Source organism: Hippocampus zosterae, chromosome 15 (assembly GCF_025434085.1).
Source record: "Hippocampus zosterae strain Florida chromosome 15, ASM2543408v3, whole genome shotgun sequence".
In the NCBI taxonomy this organism is placed as follows: domain Eukaryota; kingdom Metazoa; phylum Chordata; class Actinopteri; order Syngnathiformes; family Syngnathidae; genus Hippocampus; species Hippocampus zosterae.
Window position 1 is genome coordinate 18,709,673 of NC_067465.1, and position 13,122 is coordinate 18,722,794.

The window sequence follows — 13,122 nt, forward strand, 5'->3', positions numbered from 1 at the left end:
ATAAATGTGTGCATAAGTCCTTTGGTTTAGGCGTGACACTCATTTTCAGTTTTTATTGCTTTAAATGCACTTTCAGTCCGAGTTGAGCCCGTTTTTTTACTTTGAATGTATCTTCATAGGATTAAGTTGTGTAGTCAAATTAATGGTGATTTAGGCTTCAGGAGGTCAACCTGAACTAAATACATGTTGAAATGTGTGCATAAGTCCTTTGGTTTAGGCGTGACACTCATTTTGAGTTTTTATTGCTTTAAATGCACTTTCAGGCCTAGTTGAGCACGTTTTGTGACTTTGAATGTACCTTCATAGGAATGAGTTGTGTAGTCAAATTAATGCTCATTTAGGCTTCAGGAGGTCAACCTGAACTAAATACATGTTGAAATGTGTGCATAAGTCCTTTGGTTTAGGCGTGACACACATTTTCAGTTTTTATTGCTTTAAATGCACTTTCAGTCCGAGTTGAGCACGTTTTGTGACTTTGAATGTACCTTCATAGGAATGAGTTGTGTAGTCAAATAAATGCTCATTTAGGCTTCAGGAGGTCAACCTGAACTAAATACATGTTGAAATGTGTGCATAAGTCCTTTGGTTTTGGCGTGACACTCATTTTCAGTTTTTATTGCTTTAAATGCATTTTCAGGCCGAGTAGAGCACGTTTCTGAGTTTGAATGTGTCTTCATAGGAATGAGTTGTGTGATCAAATTAATGGTGATTTAGGCTTCAGGAGGTCAACCTGAACTAAATACATGTTGAAATGTGTGCATAAGTCCTTTGGTTTAGGCGTGACACTCATTTTGAGTTTTTATTGCTTTAAATGCACTTTCAGGCCTAGTTGAGCACGTTTTGTGAATTTGAATGTACCTTCATAGGAATGAGTTGTGTAGTCAAATTAATGCTCATTTAGGGTTCAGGAGGTCAACCTGAACTAAATACATGTTGAAATGTGTGCATAAGTCCTTTGGTTTAGGCGTGACACTCATTTTCAGTTTTTATTGCTTTAAATGCACTTTCAGTCCGAGTTGAGCCGTTTTTTTACTTTGAATGTATCTTCATAGGAATAAGTTGTGTAGTCAAATTAATGCTCATTTAGGCTTCAGAATGTCAACCTGAACTAAATACATGTTGAAATGTGTGCATAAGTCCTTTGGTTTAGGCGTGACACTCATTTTGAGTTTTTATTGCTTTAAATGCACTTTCAGCCCAGTTGAGCACGTTTTGTGACTTTGAATGTACCTTCATAGGAATGAGTTGTGTAGTCAAATTAATGCTCATTTAGGCTTCAGGAGGTCAACCTGAACTAAATACATGTTGAAATGTGTGCATAAGTCCTTTAGTTTAGGCGTGACACTCATTTTCAGTTTTAATTGCTTTAAATGCACTTTCAGTCCGAGTTGAGCCCGTTTTTTTACTTTGAATGTTCCTTCATAGGAATGAGTTGTGTAGTCAAATTAATGCTCATTTAGGCTTCAGGAGGTCAACCTGAACTAATTACATGTTGAAATGTGTGCATAAGTCCTTTAGTTTAGGCGTGACACTCATTTTCAGTTTTTATTGCTTTAAATGCACTTTCAGTCCGAGTTGAGCCCGTTTTTTTACTTTGAATGTTCCTTCATAGGAATGAGTTGTGTAGTCAAATTAATGCTCATTTAGGCTTCAGGAGGTCAACCTGAACTAAATACATGTTGAAATGTGTGCGTAAGGCCTTTGGTTTAGGCGCGACACTCATTTTGAGTTTTTATTGCTTTAAATGCACTTTCAGTCCGAGTTGAGCCCGTTTTTTTACTTTGAATGTATCTTCATAGGATTAAGTTGTGTAGTCAAATTAATGGTGATTTAGGCTTCAGGAGGTCAACCTGAACTAAATACATGTTGAAATGTGTGCATAAGTCCTTTGGTTTAGGCGTGACACTCATTTTCAGTTTTTATTGCTTTAAATGCACTTTCAGTCCGAGTTGAGCCCGTTTTTTTACTTTGAATGTTCCTTCATCGGAATGAGTTGTGTATTTAGGAATAAATGTGTGCATAAGTCCTTTGGTTTAGGCGTGACACTCATTTTCAGTTTTTATTGCTTTAAATGCACTTTCAGTCCGAGTTGAGCCCGTTTTTTTACTTTGAATGTATCTTCATAGGATTAAGTTGTGTAGTCAAATTAATGGTGATTTAGGCTTCAGGAGGTCAACCTGAACTAAATACATGTTGAAATGTGTGCATAAGTCCTTTGGTTTAGGCGTGACACTCATTTTGAGTTTTTATTGCTTTAAATGCACTTTCAGGCCTAGTTGAGCACGTTTTGTGACTTTGAATGTACCTTCATAGGAATGAGTTGTGTAGTCAAATTAATGCTCATTTAGGCTTCAGGAGGTCAACCTGAACTAAATACATGTTGAAATGTCTGCATAAGTCCTTTGGTTTAGGCGTGACACACATTTTCAGTTTTTATTGCTTTAAATGCACTTTCAGTCCGAGTTGAGCACGTTTTGTGACTTTGAATGTACCTTCATAGGAATGAGTTGTGTAGTCAAATAAATGCTCATTTAGGCTTCAGGAGGTCAACCTGAACTAAATACATGTTGAAATGTGTGCATAAGTCCTTTGGTTTTGGCGTGACACTCATTTTCAGTTTTTATTGCTTTAAATGCATTTTCAGGCCGAGTAGAGCACGTTTCTGAGTTTGAATGTGTCTTCATAGGAATGAGTTGTGTGATCAAATTAATGGTGATTTAGGCTTCAGGAGGTCAACCTGAACTAAATACATGTTGAAATGTGTGCATAAGTCCTTTGGTTTAGGCGTGACACTCATTTTGAGTTTTTATTGCTTTAAATGCACTTTCAGGCCTAGTTGAGCACGTTTTGTGACTTTGAATGTACCTTCATAGGAATGAGTTGTGTAGTCAAATTAATGCTCATTTAGGGTTCAGGAGGTCAACCTGAACTAAATACATGTTGAAATGTGTGCATAAGTCCTTTGGTTTAGGCGTGACACTCATTTTCAGTTTTTATTGCTTTAAATGCACTTTCAGTCCGAGTTGAGCCGTTTTTTTTACTTTGAATGTATCTTCATAGGAATAAGTTGTGTAGTCAAATTAATGCTCATTTAGGCTTCAGAATGTCAACCTGAACTAAATACATGTTGAAATGTGTGCATAAGTCCTTTGGTTTAGGCGTGACACTCATTTTGAGTTTTTATTGCTTTAAATGCATTTTCAGGCCGAGTAGAGCACGTTTCTGAGTTTGAATGTGTCTTCATAGGAATGAGTTGTGTAGTCAAATTAATGCTCATTTAGGCTTCAGGAGGTCAACCTGAACTAAATACATGTTGAAATGTGTGCATAAGTCCTTTGGTTTTGGCGTGACACTCATTTTCAGTTTTTATTGCTTTAAATGCATTTTCAGGCCGAGTAGAGCACGTTTCTGAGTTTGAATGTATCTTCATAGGAATGAGTTGTGTGATCAAATTAATGGTGATTTAGGCTTCAGGAGGTCAACCTGAACTAAATACATGTTGAAATGTGTGCATAAGTCCTTTGGTTTAGGCGTGACACTCATTTTGAGTTTTTATTGCTTTAAATGCACTTTCAGGCCTAGTTGAGCACGTTTTGTGACTTTGAATGTACCTTCATAGGAATGAGTTGTGTAGTCAAATTAATGCTCATTTAGGCTTCAGGAGGTCAACCTGAACTAAATAAATGTTGAAATGTGTGCATAAGTCATTTGGTCTAGGCGTGACACTCATTATGAACCATTGATGAAAATAAGTTTTATTTTTAAAAAAGCCAAAAAATGTGAAAGGGACGAAATTACAAAAGTCCTGTGTGTTTCACATAGAGTACATACAGGCCAGCGATCCCGCTCCCTCTCTTTCTCTGTGACACACACGCTTCCGAGCGCGCCAGCACGCAGCAAGCACACACACAAACGCACGCACACACACTCACACAAACGTACGCACAGACGAATACGTATCGTAAACAACACACCAACGATGATTTAGATCAAAGAAACACTCACACATGTATGGGCACACGATCACGCGCGCGCAAACACACACACAAACTCATGAGAGGCACACACATCCGCACACGCTACGCATGTAAACAACATTTGGACACTGATTGAAGATCAAAGACTAACCCACGTGGAAGACTGAAAGATGCACAGCCAATCACCTAGGCTTTGCATCTTTTCACCTCCCCCTGCTCTCACACCACGTGGGCTAGATCCACTCGGGCTGTCATTGGTGGACGTCGTCGGTGTCAGAACAAATCAAGTGCAAGCAAAAGTTAAAACCTCTGAGTAATTCGTCATTTTTATCCGAATACAGTACTTTTTGGGGGGGGGGGGGTGCGCACAACACACACACGCACGCACCCACACAAACACACGCACACACTTACACACTCTCACACACGCACGCACACATACACTAGCAGGCATCGGAAACAACACTTTAGACGTTGAAATGTGTGCAGACGTCCTTTGGTTTAGGCATGACACTCAATTTTAGTTTTTATTGATTCAAATGCATGTTCAGACAGTGCAGGGCACTTGCTGACTTTGAATGTATCTTCATGGGAATGAGTTGTGTGATCAAATTAATGCTCATTTAGGCTTCAGTAGGTCAACCTAAACTAAATACATGTTGAAATGTGTGCATAAGTCCTTTGATTTAGGCGTGAAACTCATTTTGAGTTTTTATTGCTTTAAATGCACTTTCAGGCCTAGTTGAGCACGTTTTGTGACTTTTAATGTACCTTCATAGGAATGAGTTGTGTAGTCAAATTAATGCTCATTTAGGGTTCAGGAGGTCAACCTGAACTAAATACATGTTGAAATGTGTGCATAAGTCCTTTGGTTTAGGCGTGACACTCATTTTCAGTTTTTATTGCTTTAAATGCACTTTCAGTCCGAGTTGAGCCGTTTTTTTACTTTGAATGTATCTTCATAGGAATAAGTTGTGTAGTCAAATTAATGCTCATTTAGGCTTCAGAATGTCAACCTGAACTAAATGCATGTTGAAATGTGTGCATAAGTCCTTTGGTTTAGGCGTGACACTCATTTTCAGTTTTTATTGCTTTAAATGCACTTTCAGTCCTAGTTGAGCCCGTTTTTTTACTTTGAATGTATCTTCATAGGAATAAGTTGTGTAGTCAAATTAATGGTGATTTAGGCTTCAGGAGGTCAACCTGAACTAAATACATGTTGAAATGTGTGCATAAGTCCTTTGGTTTATGCGTGACACTCATTTTTGAGTTTTTTATTGCTTTAAATGCACTTTCAGGCCTAGTTGAGCACGTTTTGTGACTTTGAATGTACCTTCATAGGAATGAGTTGTGTTGTCAAATTAATGGTCATTTAGGCTTCAGGAGGTCAACCTGAATTAAATAAATGTTGAAATGTGTGCATAAGTCATTTGGTCTAGGCGTGACACACATTATGAACCATTGATGAAATAAGTTTTATTTTTAAAAAAGCCAAAAAATGTGAAAGGGACGAAATTACAAATGTCCTGTGTGTTTCACATAGAGTACATACAGGCCAGCGATCCCGCTCCCTCTCTTTCTCTGTGACACACACGCTTCCGAGCGCGCCAGCACGCAGCAAGCACACACACAAACGCACGCACACACACTCACACAAACGTACGCACAGACGAGCACGTATCGTAAACAACACACCAACGATGATTTAGATCAAAGAAACACTCACACATGTATGGGCACACGATCACGCGCGCGCAAACACACACACAAACTCATGAGAGGCACACACATCCGCACACGCTACGCATGTAAACAACATTTGGACACTGATTGAAGATCAAAGACTAACCCACGTGGAAGACTGAAAGATGCACAGCCAATCACCTAGGCTTTGCATCTTTTCACCTCCCCCTGCTCTCATACCACGTGGGCTAGATCCACTCGGGCTGTCATTGGTGGACGTCGTCGGTGTCAGAACAAATCAAGTGCAAGCAAAAGTTAAAACCTCTGAGTAATTCGTCATTTTTATCCGAATACAGTACTTTTTGGGGGGGGGGGTGCGCACAACACACACACGCACGCACCCACACAAACACACGCACACACTTACACACTCTCACACACGCACGCACACATACACTAGCAGGCATCGGAAACAACACTTTAGACGTTGAAATGTGTGCAGACGTCCTTTGGTTTAGGCATGACACTCAATTTTAGTTTTTATTGATTCAAATGCATGTTCAGACAGTGCAGGGCACTTGCTGACTTTGAATGTATCTTCATGGGAATGAGTTGTGTGATCAAATTAATGCTCATTTAGGCTTCAGTAGGTCAACCTAAACTAAATACATGTTGAAATGTGTGCATAAGTCCTTTGATTTAGGCGTGAAACTCATTTTGAGTTTTTATTGCTTTAAATGCACTTTCAGGCCTAGTTGAGCACGTTTTGTGACTTTTAATGTACCTTCATAGGAATGAGTTGTGTAGTCAAATTAATGCTCATTTAGGGTTCAGGAGGTCAACCTGAACTAAATACATGTTGAAATGTGTGCATAAGTCCTTTGGTTTAGGCGTGACACTCATTTTCAGTTTTTATTGCTTTAAATGCACTTTCAGTCCGAGTTGAGCCGTTTTTTTACTTTGAATGTATCTTCATAGGAATAAGTTGTGTAGTCAAATTAATGCTCATTTAGGCTTCAGAATGTCAACCTGAACTAAATACATGTTGAAATGTGTGCATAAGTCCTTTGGTTTAGGCGTGACACTCATTTTCAGTTTTTATTGCTTTAAATGCACTTTCAGTCCGAGTTGAGCCCGTTTTTTTACTTTGAATGTATCTTCATAGGAATAAGTTGTGTAGTCAAATTATACTCATTTAGGCTTCAGGAGGTCAACCTGAACTAAATACATGTTGAAATGTGTGCATAAGTCCTTTGGTTTAGGCGTGACACTCATTTTCAGTTATTATTGCTTTAAATGCACTTTCAGTCCGAGTTGAGCCGTTTTTTTACTTTAAATGTATCCTCATAGGAATAAGTTGTGGAGTCAAATAAATGCTCACTTAGGCTTCAGAATGTCAACCTGAACTAAATACATGTTGAAATGTGTGCATAAGTCCTTTGGTTTAGGCGTGACACTCATTTTGAGTTTTTATTGCTTTAAATGCACTTTCAGGCCTAGTTGAGCACGTTTTGTGACTTTGAATGTACCTTCATAGGAATGAGTTGTGTAGTCAAATTAATGCTCATTTAGGCTTCAGGAGGTCAACCTGCACTAAATACATGTTCAAATGTGTGCGTAAGGCCTTTGGTTTAGGCGCGACACTCATTTTGAGTTTTTATTGCTTTAAATGCATTTTCAGGCCGAGTAGAGCACGTTTTTTTACTTTGAATGTATCTTCATAGGAATAAGTTATGTAGTCAAATTAATGCTCATTTAGGCTTCAGGACGTCAACCTGAACTAAATACATGTTGAAATGTGTGCATAAGTCCTTTGGTTTAGGCGTGACACTCATTTTCAGTTTTTATTGCTTTAAATGCACTTTCAGTCCGAGTTGAGCCCGTTTTTTTACTTTGAATGTTTCTTCATAGGAATAAGTTGTGTAGTCAAATTAATGGTGATTTAGGCGTCAGGAGGTCAACCTGAACTAAATACATGTTGAAATGTGTGCATAAATCCTTTGGTTTAGGCGTGACACTCATTTTCAGTTTTTATTGCTTTAAATGCACTTTCAGTCCGAGTTGAGCCCGTTTTTTTACTTTGAATGTATCTTCATAGGAATAAGTTGTGTAGTCAAATTAATGCTCATTTAGGCTTCAGGAGGTCAACCTGCACTAAATACATGTTCAAATGTGTGCGTAAGGCCTTTGGTTTAGGCGCGACACTCATTTTGAGTTTTTATTGCTTTAAATGCATTTTCAGGCCGAGTAGAGCACGTTTTTTTACTTTGAATGTATCTTCATAGGAATAAGTTATGTAGTCAAATTAATGCTCATTTAGGCTTCAGGACGTCAACCTGAACTAAATACATGTTGAAATGTGTGCATAAGTCCTTTGGTTTAGGCGTGACACTCATTTTCAGTTTTTATTGCTTTAAATGCACTTTCAGTCCGAGTTGAGCCCGTTTTTTTACTTTGAATGTTTCTTCATAGGAATAAGTTGTGTAGTCAAATTAATGGTGATTTAGGCGTCAGGAGGTCAACCTGAACTAAATACATGTTGAAATGTGTGCATAAATCCTTTGGTTTAGGCGTGACACTCATTTTCAGTTTTTATTGCTTTAAATGCACTTTCAGTCCGAGTTGAGCCCGTTTTTTTACTTTGAATGTATCTTCATAGGAATAAGTTGTGTAGTCAAATTAATGGTGATTTAGGCTTCAGGAGGTCAACCTGAACTAAATACATGTTGAAATGTGTGCATAAGTCCTTTGGTTTAGGCGTGACACTCATTTTCAGTTTTTACTGCTTTAAATGCACTTTCAGTCCGAGTTGAGCCCGTTTTTTTACTTTGAATGTATCTTCATAGGATTAAGTTGTGTAGTCAAATTAATGGTGATTTAGGCTTCAGGAGGTCAACCTGAACTAAATACATGTTGAAATGTGTGCATAAGTCCTTTGGTTTAGGCGTGACACTCATTTTGAGTTTTTATTGCTTTAAATGCACTTTCAGGCCTAGTTGAGCACGTTTTGTGACTTTGAATGTACCTTCATAGGAATGAGTTGTGTAGTCAAATTAATGCTCATTTAGGCTTCAGGAGGTCAACCTGAACTAAATACATGTTGAAATGTGTGCGTAAGGCCTTTGGTTTAGGCGCGACACTCATTTTGAGTTTTTATTGCTTTAAATGCACTTTCAGTCCGAGTTGAGCCCGTTTTTTTACTTTGAATGTATCTTCATAGGATTAAGTTGTGTAGTCAAATTAATGGTGATTTAGGCTTCAGGAGGTCAACCTGAACTAAATACATGTTGAAATGTGTGCATAAGTCCTTTGGTTTAGGCGTGACACTCATTTTGAGTTTTTATTGCTTTAAATGCACTTTCAGGCCTAGTTGAGCACGTTTTGTGACTTTGAATGTACCTTCATAGGAATGAGTTGTGTAGTCAAATTAATGCTCATTTAGGCTTCAGGAGGTCAACCTGAACTACATACATGTTGAAATGTGTGCATAAGTCCTTTGGTTTAGGCGTGACACTCATTTTCAGTTTTTATTGCTTTAAATGCACTTTCAGTCCGAGTTGAGCCCGTTTTTTTACTTTGAATGTTCCTTCATAGGAATGAGTTGTGTAGTCAAATTAATGCTCATTTAGGCTTCAGAATGTCAACCTGAACTAAATACATGTTGAAATGTGTGCATAAGTCCTTTGGTTTAGGCGTGACACTCATTTTCAGTTTTTATTGCTTTAAATGCACTTTCAGTCCGAGTTGAGCCCGTTTTTTTACTTTGAATGTATCTTCATAGGAATAAGTTGTGTAGTCAAATTAATGGTGATTTAGGCTTCAGGAGGTCAACCTGAACTAAATACATGTTGAAATGTGTGCATAAGTCCTTTGGTTTATGCGTGACACTCATTTTTGAGTTTTTTATTGCTTTAAATGCACTTTCAGGCCTAGTTGAGCACGTTTTGTGACTTTGAATGTACCTTCATAGGAATGAGTTGTGTTGTCAAATTAATGCTCATTTAGGCTTCAGGAGGTGAACCTGAACTAAATAAATGTTGAAATGTGTGCATAAGTCATTTGGTCTAGGCGTGACACACATTATGAACCATTGATGAAATAAGTTTTATTTTTAAAAAAGCCAAAAAATGTGAAAGGGACGAAATTACAAATGTCCTGTGTGTTTCACATAGAGTACATACAGGCCAGCGATCCCGCTCCCTCTCTTTCTCTGTGACACACACGCTTCCGAGCGCGCCAGCACGCAGCAAGCACACACACAAACGCACGCACACACACTCACACAAACGTACGCACAGACGAGCACGTATCGTAAACAACACACCAACGATGATTTAGATCAAAGAAACACTCACACATGTATGGGCACACGATCACGCGCGCGCAAACACACACACAAACTCATGAGAGGCACACACATCCGCACACGCTACGCATGTAAACAACATTTGGACACTGATTGAAGATCAAAGACTAACCCACGTGGAAGACTGAAAGATGCACAGCCAATCACCTAGGCTTTGCATCTTTTCACCTCCCCCTGCTCTCACACCACGTGGGCTAGATCCACTCGGGCTGTCATTGGTGGACGTCGTCGGTGTCAGAACAAATCAAGTGCAAGCAAAAGTTAAAACCTCTGAGTAATTCGTCATTTTTATCCGAATACAGTACTTTTTGGGGGGGGGGGGTGCGCACAACACACACACGCACGCACCCACACAAACACACACAAACACACGCACACACTTACACACTCTCACACACGCACGCACACATACACTAGCAGGCATCGGAAACAACACTTTAGACGTTGAAATGTGTGCAGACGTCCTTTGGTTTAGGCGTGACACTCATTTTGAGTTTTTATTGCTTTAAATGCACTTTCAGGCCTAGTTGAGCACGTTTTGTGACTTTGAATGTACCTTCATAGGAATGAGTTGTGTAGTCAAATTAATGCTCATTTAGGCTTCAGGAGGTCAACCTGAACTAAATACATGTTGAAATGTGTGTATAAGTCCTTTGGTTTAGGCGTGACACTCAATTTGAGTTTTTATTGCTTTAAATGCATTTTCAGGCCGAGTAGAGCACGTTTCTGAGTTTGAATGTATCTTCATAGGAATGAGTTGTGTGATCAAATTAATGCTCATTTAGGCTTCAGAATGTCAACCTGAACTAAATACATGTTGAAATGTGTGCATAAGTCCTTTGGTTTAGGCGTGACACTCATTTTGAGTTTTTATTGCTTTAAATGCACTTTCAGGCCTAGTTGAGCACGTTTTGTGACTTTTAATGTACCTTCATAAGAATGAGTTGTGTAGTCAAATTATACTCATTTAGGCTTCAGGAGGTCAACCTGAACTAAATACATGTTGAAATGTGTGCATAAGTCCTTTGGTTTAGGCGTGACACTCATTTTCAGTTTTTATTGCTTTAAATGCACTTTCAGTCCGAGTTGAGCCCGTTTTTTTACTTTGAATGTATCTTCATAGGAATAAGTTGTGTAGTCAAATTAATGGTGATTTAGGCTTCAGGAGGTCAACCTGAACTAAATACATGTTGAAATGTGTGCATAAGTCCTTTGGTTTATGCGTGACACTCATTTTTGAGTTTTTTATTGCTTTAAATGCACTTTCAGGCCTAGTTGAGCACGTTTTGTGACTTTGAATGTACCTTCATAGGAATGAGTTGTGTTGTCAAATTAATGCTCATTTAGGCTTCAGGAGGTCAACCTGAACTAAATAAATGTTGAAATGTGTGCATAAGTCATTTGGTCTAGGCGTGACACACATTATGAACCATTGATGAAATAAGTTTTATTTTTAAAAAAGCCAAAAAATGTGAAAGGGACGAAATTACAAATGTCCTGTGTGTTTCACATAGAGTACATACAGGCCAGCGATCCCGCTCCCTCTCTTTCTCTGTGACACACACGCTTCCGAGCGCGCCAGCACGCAGCAAGCACACACACAAACGCACGCACACACACTCACACAAACGTACGCACAGACGAGCACGTATCGTAAACAACACACTAACGATGATTTAGATCAAAGAAACACTCACACATGTATGGGCACACGATCACGCGCGCGCAAACACACACACAAACTCATGAGAGGCACACACATCCGCACACGCTACGCATGTAAACAACATTTGGACACTGATTGAAGATCAAAGACTAACCCACGTGGAAGACTGAAAGATGCACAGCCAATCACCTAGGCTTTGCATCTTTTCACCTCCCCCTGCTCTCACACCACGTGGGCTAGATCCACTCGGGCTGTCATTGGTGGACGTCGTCGGTGTCAGAACAAATCAAGTGCAAGCAAAAGTTAAAACCTCTGAGTAATTCGTCATTTTTATCCGAATACAGTACTTTTTGGGGGGGGGGGGGGTGCGCACAACACACACACGCACGCACCCACACAAACACACACAAACACACGCACACACTTACACACTCTCACACACGCACGCACACATACACTAGCAGGCATCGGAAACAACACTTTAGACGTTGAAATGTGTGCAGACGTCCTTTGGTTTAGGCGTGACACTCATTTTGAGTTTTTATTGCTTTAAATGCACTTTCAGGCCTAGTTGAGCACGTTTTGTGACTTTGAATGTACCTTCATAGGAATGAGTTGTGTAGTCAAATTAATGCTCATTTAGGCTTCAGGAGGTCAACCTGAACTAAATACATGTTGAAATGTGTGTATAAGTCCTTTGGTTTAGGCGTGACACTCAATTTGAGTTTTTATTGCTTTAAATGCATTTTCAGGCCGAGTAGAGCACGTTTCTGAGTTTGAATGTATCTTCATAGGAATGAGTTGTGTGATCAAATTAATGCTCATTTAGGCTTCAGAATGTCAACCTGAACTAAATACATGTTGAAATGTGTGCATAAGTCCTTTGGTTTAGGCGTGACACTCATTTTGAGTTTTTATTGCTTTAAATGCACTTTCAGGCCTAGTTGAGCACGTTTTGTGACTTTTAATGTACCTTCATAGGAATGAGTTGTGTAGTCAAATTAATGCTCATTTAGGCTTCAGAAGGTCAACCTGAACTAAATACATGTTGAAATGTGTGCATAAGTCCTTTGGTTTAGGCGTGACACTCATTTTGAGTTTTTATTGCTTTAAATGCATTTTCAGGCCGAGTAGAGCACGTTTTTTTACTTTGAATGTTCCTTCATAGGAATGAGTTGTGTAGTCAAATTAATGCTCATTTAGGCTTCAGAAGGTCAACCTGAACTAAATACATGTTGAAATGTGTGCATAAGTCCTTTGGTTTAGGCGTGACACTCATTTTGAGTTTTTATTGCTTTAAATGCATTTTCAGGCCGAGTAGAGCACGTTTTTTTACTTTGAATGTATCTTCATAGGAATAAGTTGTGTAGTCAAATTAATGCTCATTTAGGCTTCAGGACGTCAACCTGAACTAAATACATGTTGAAATG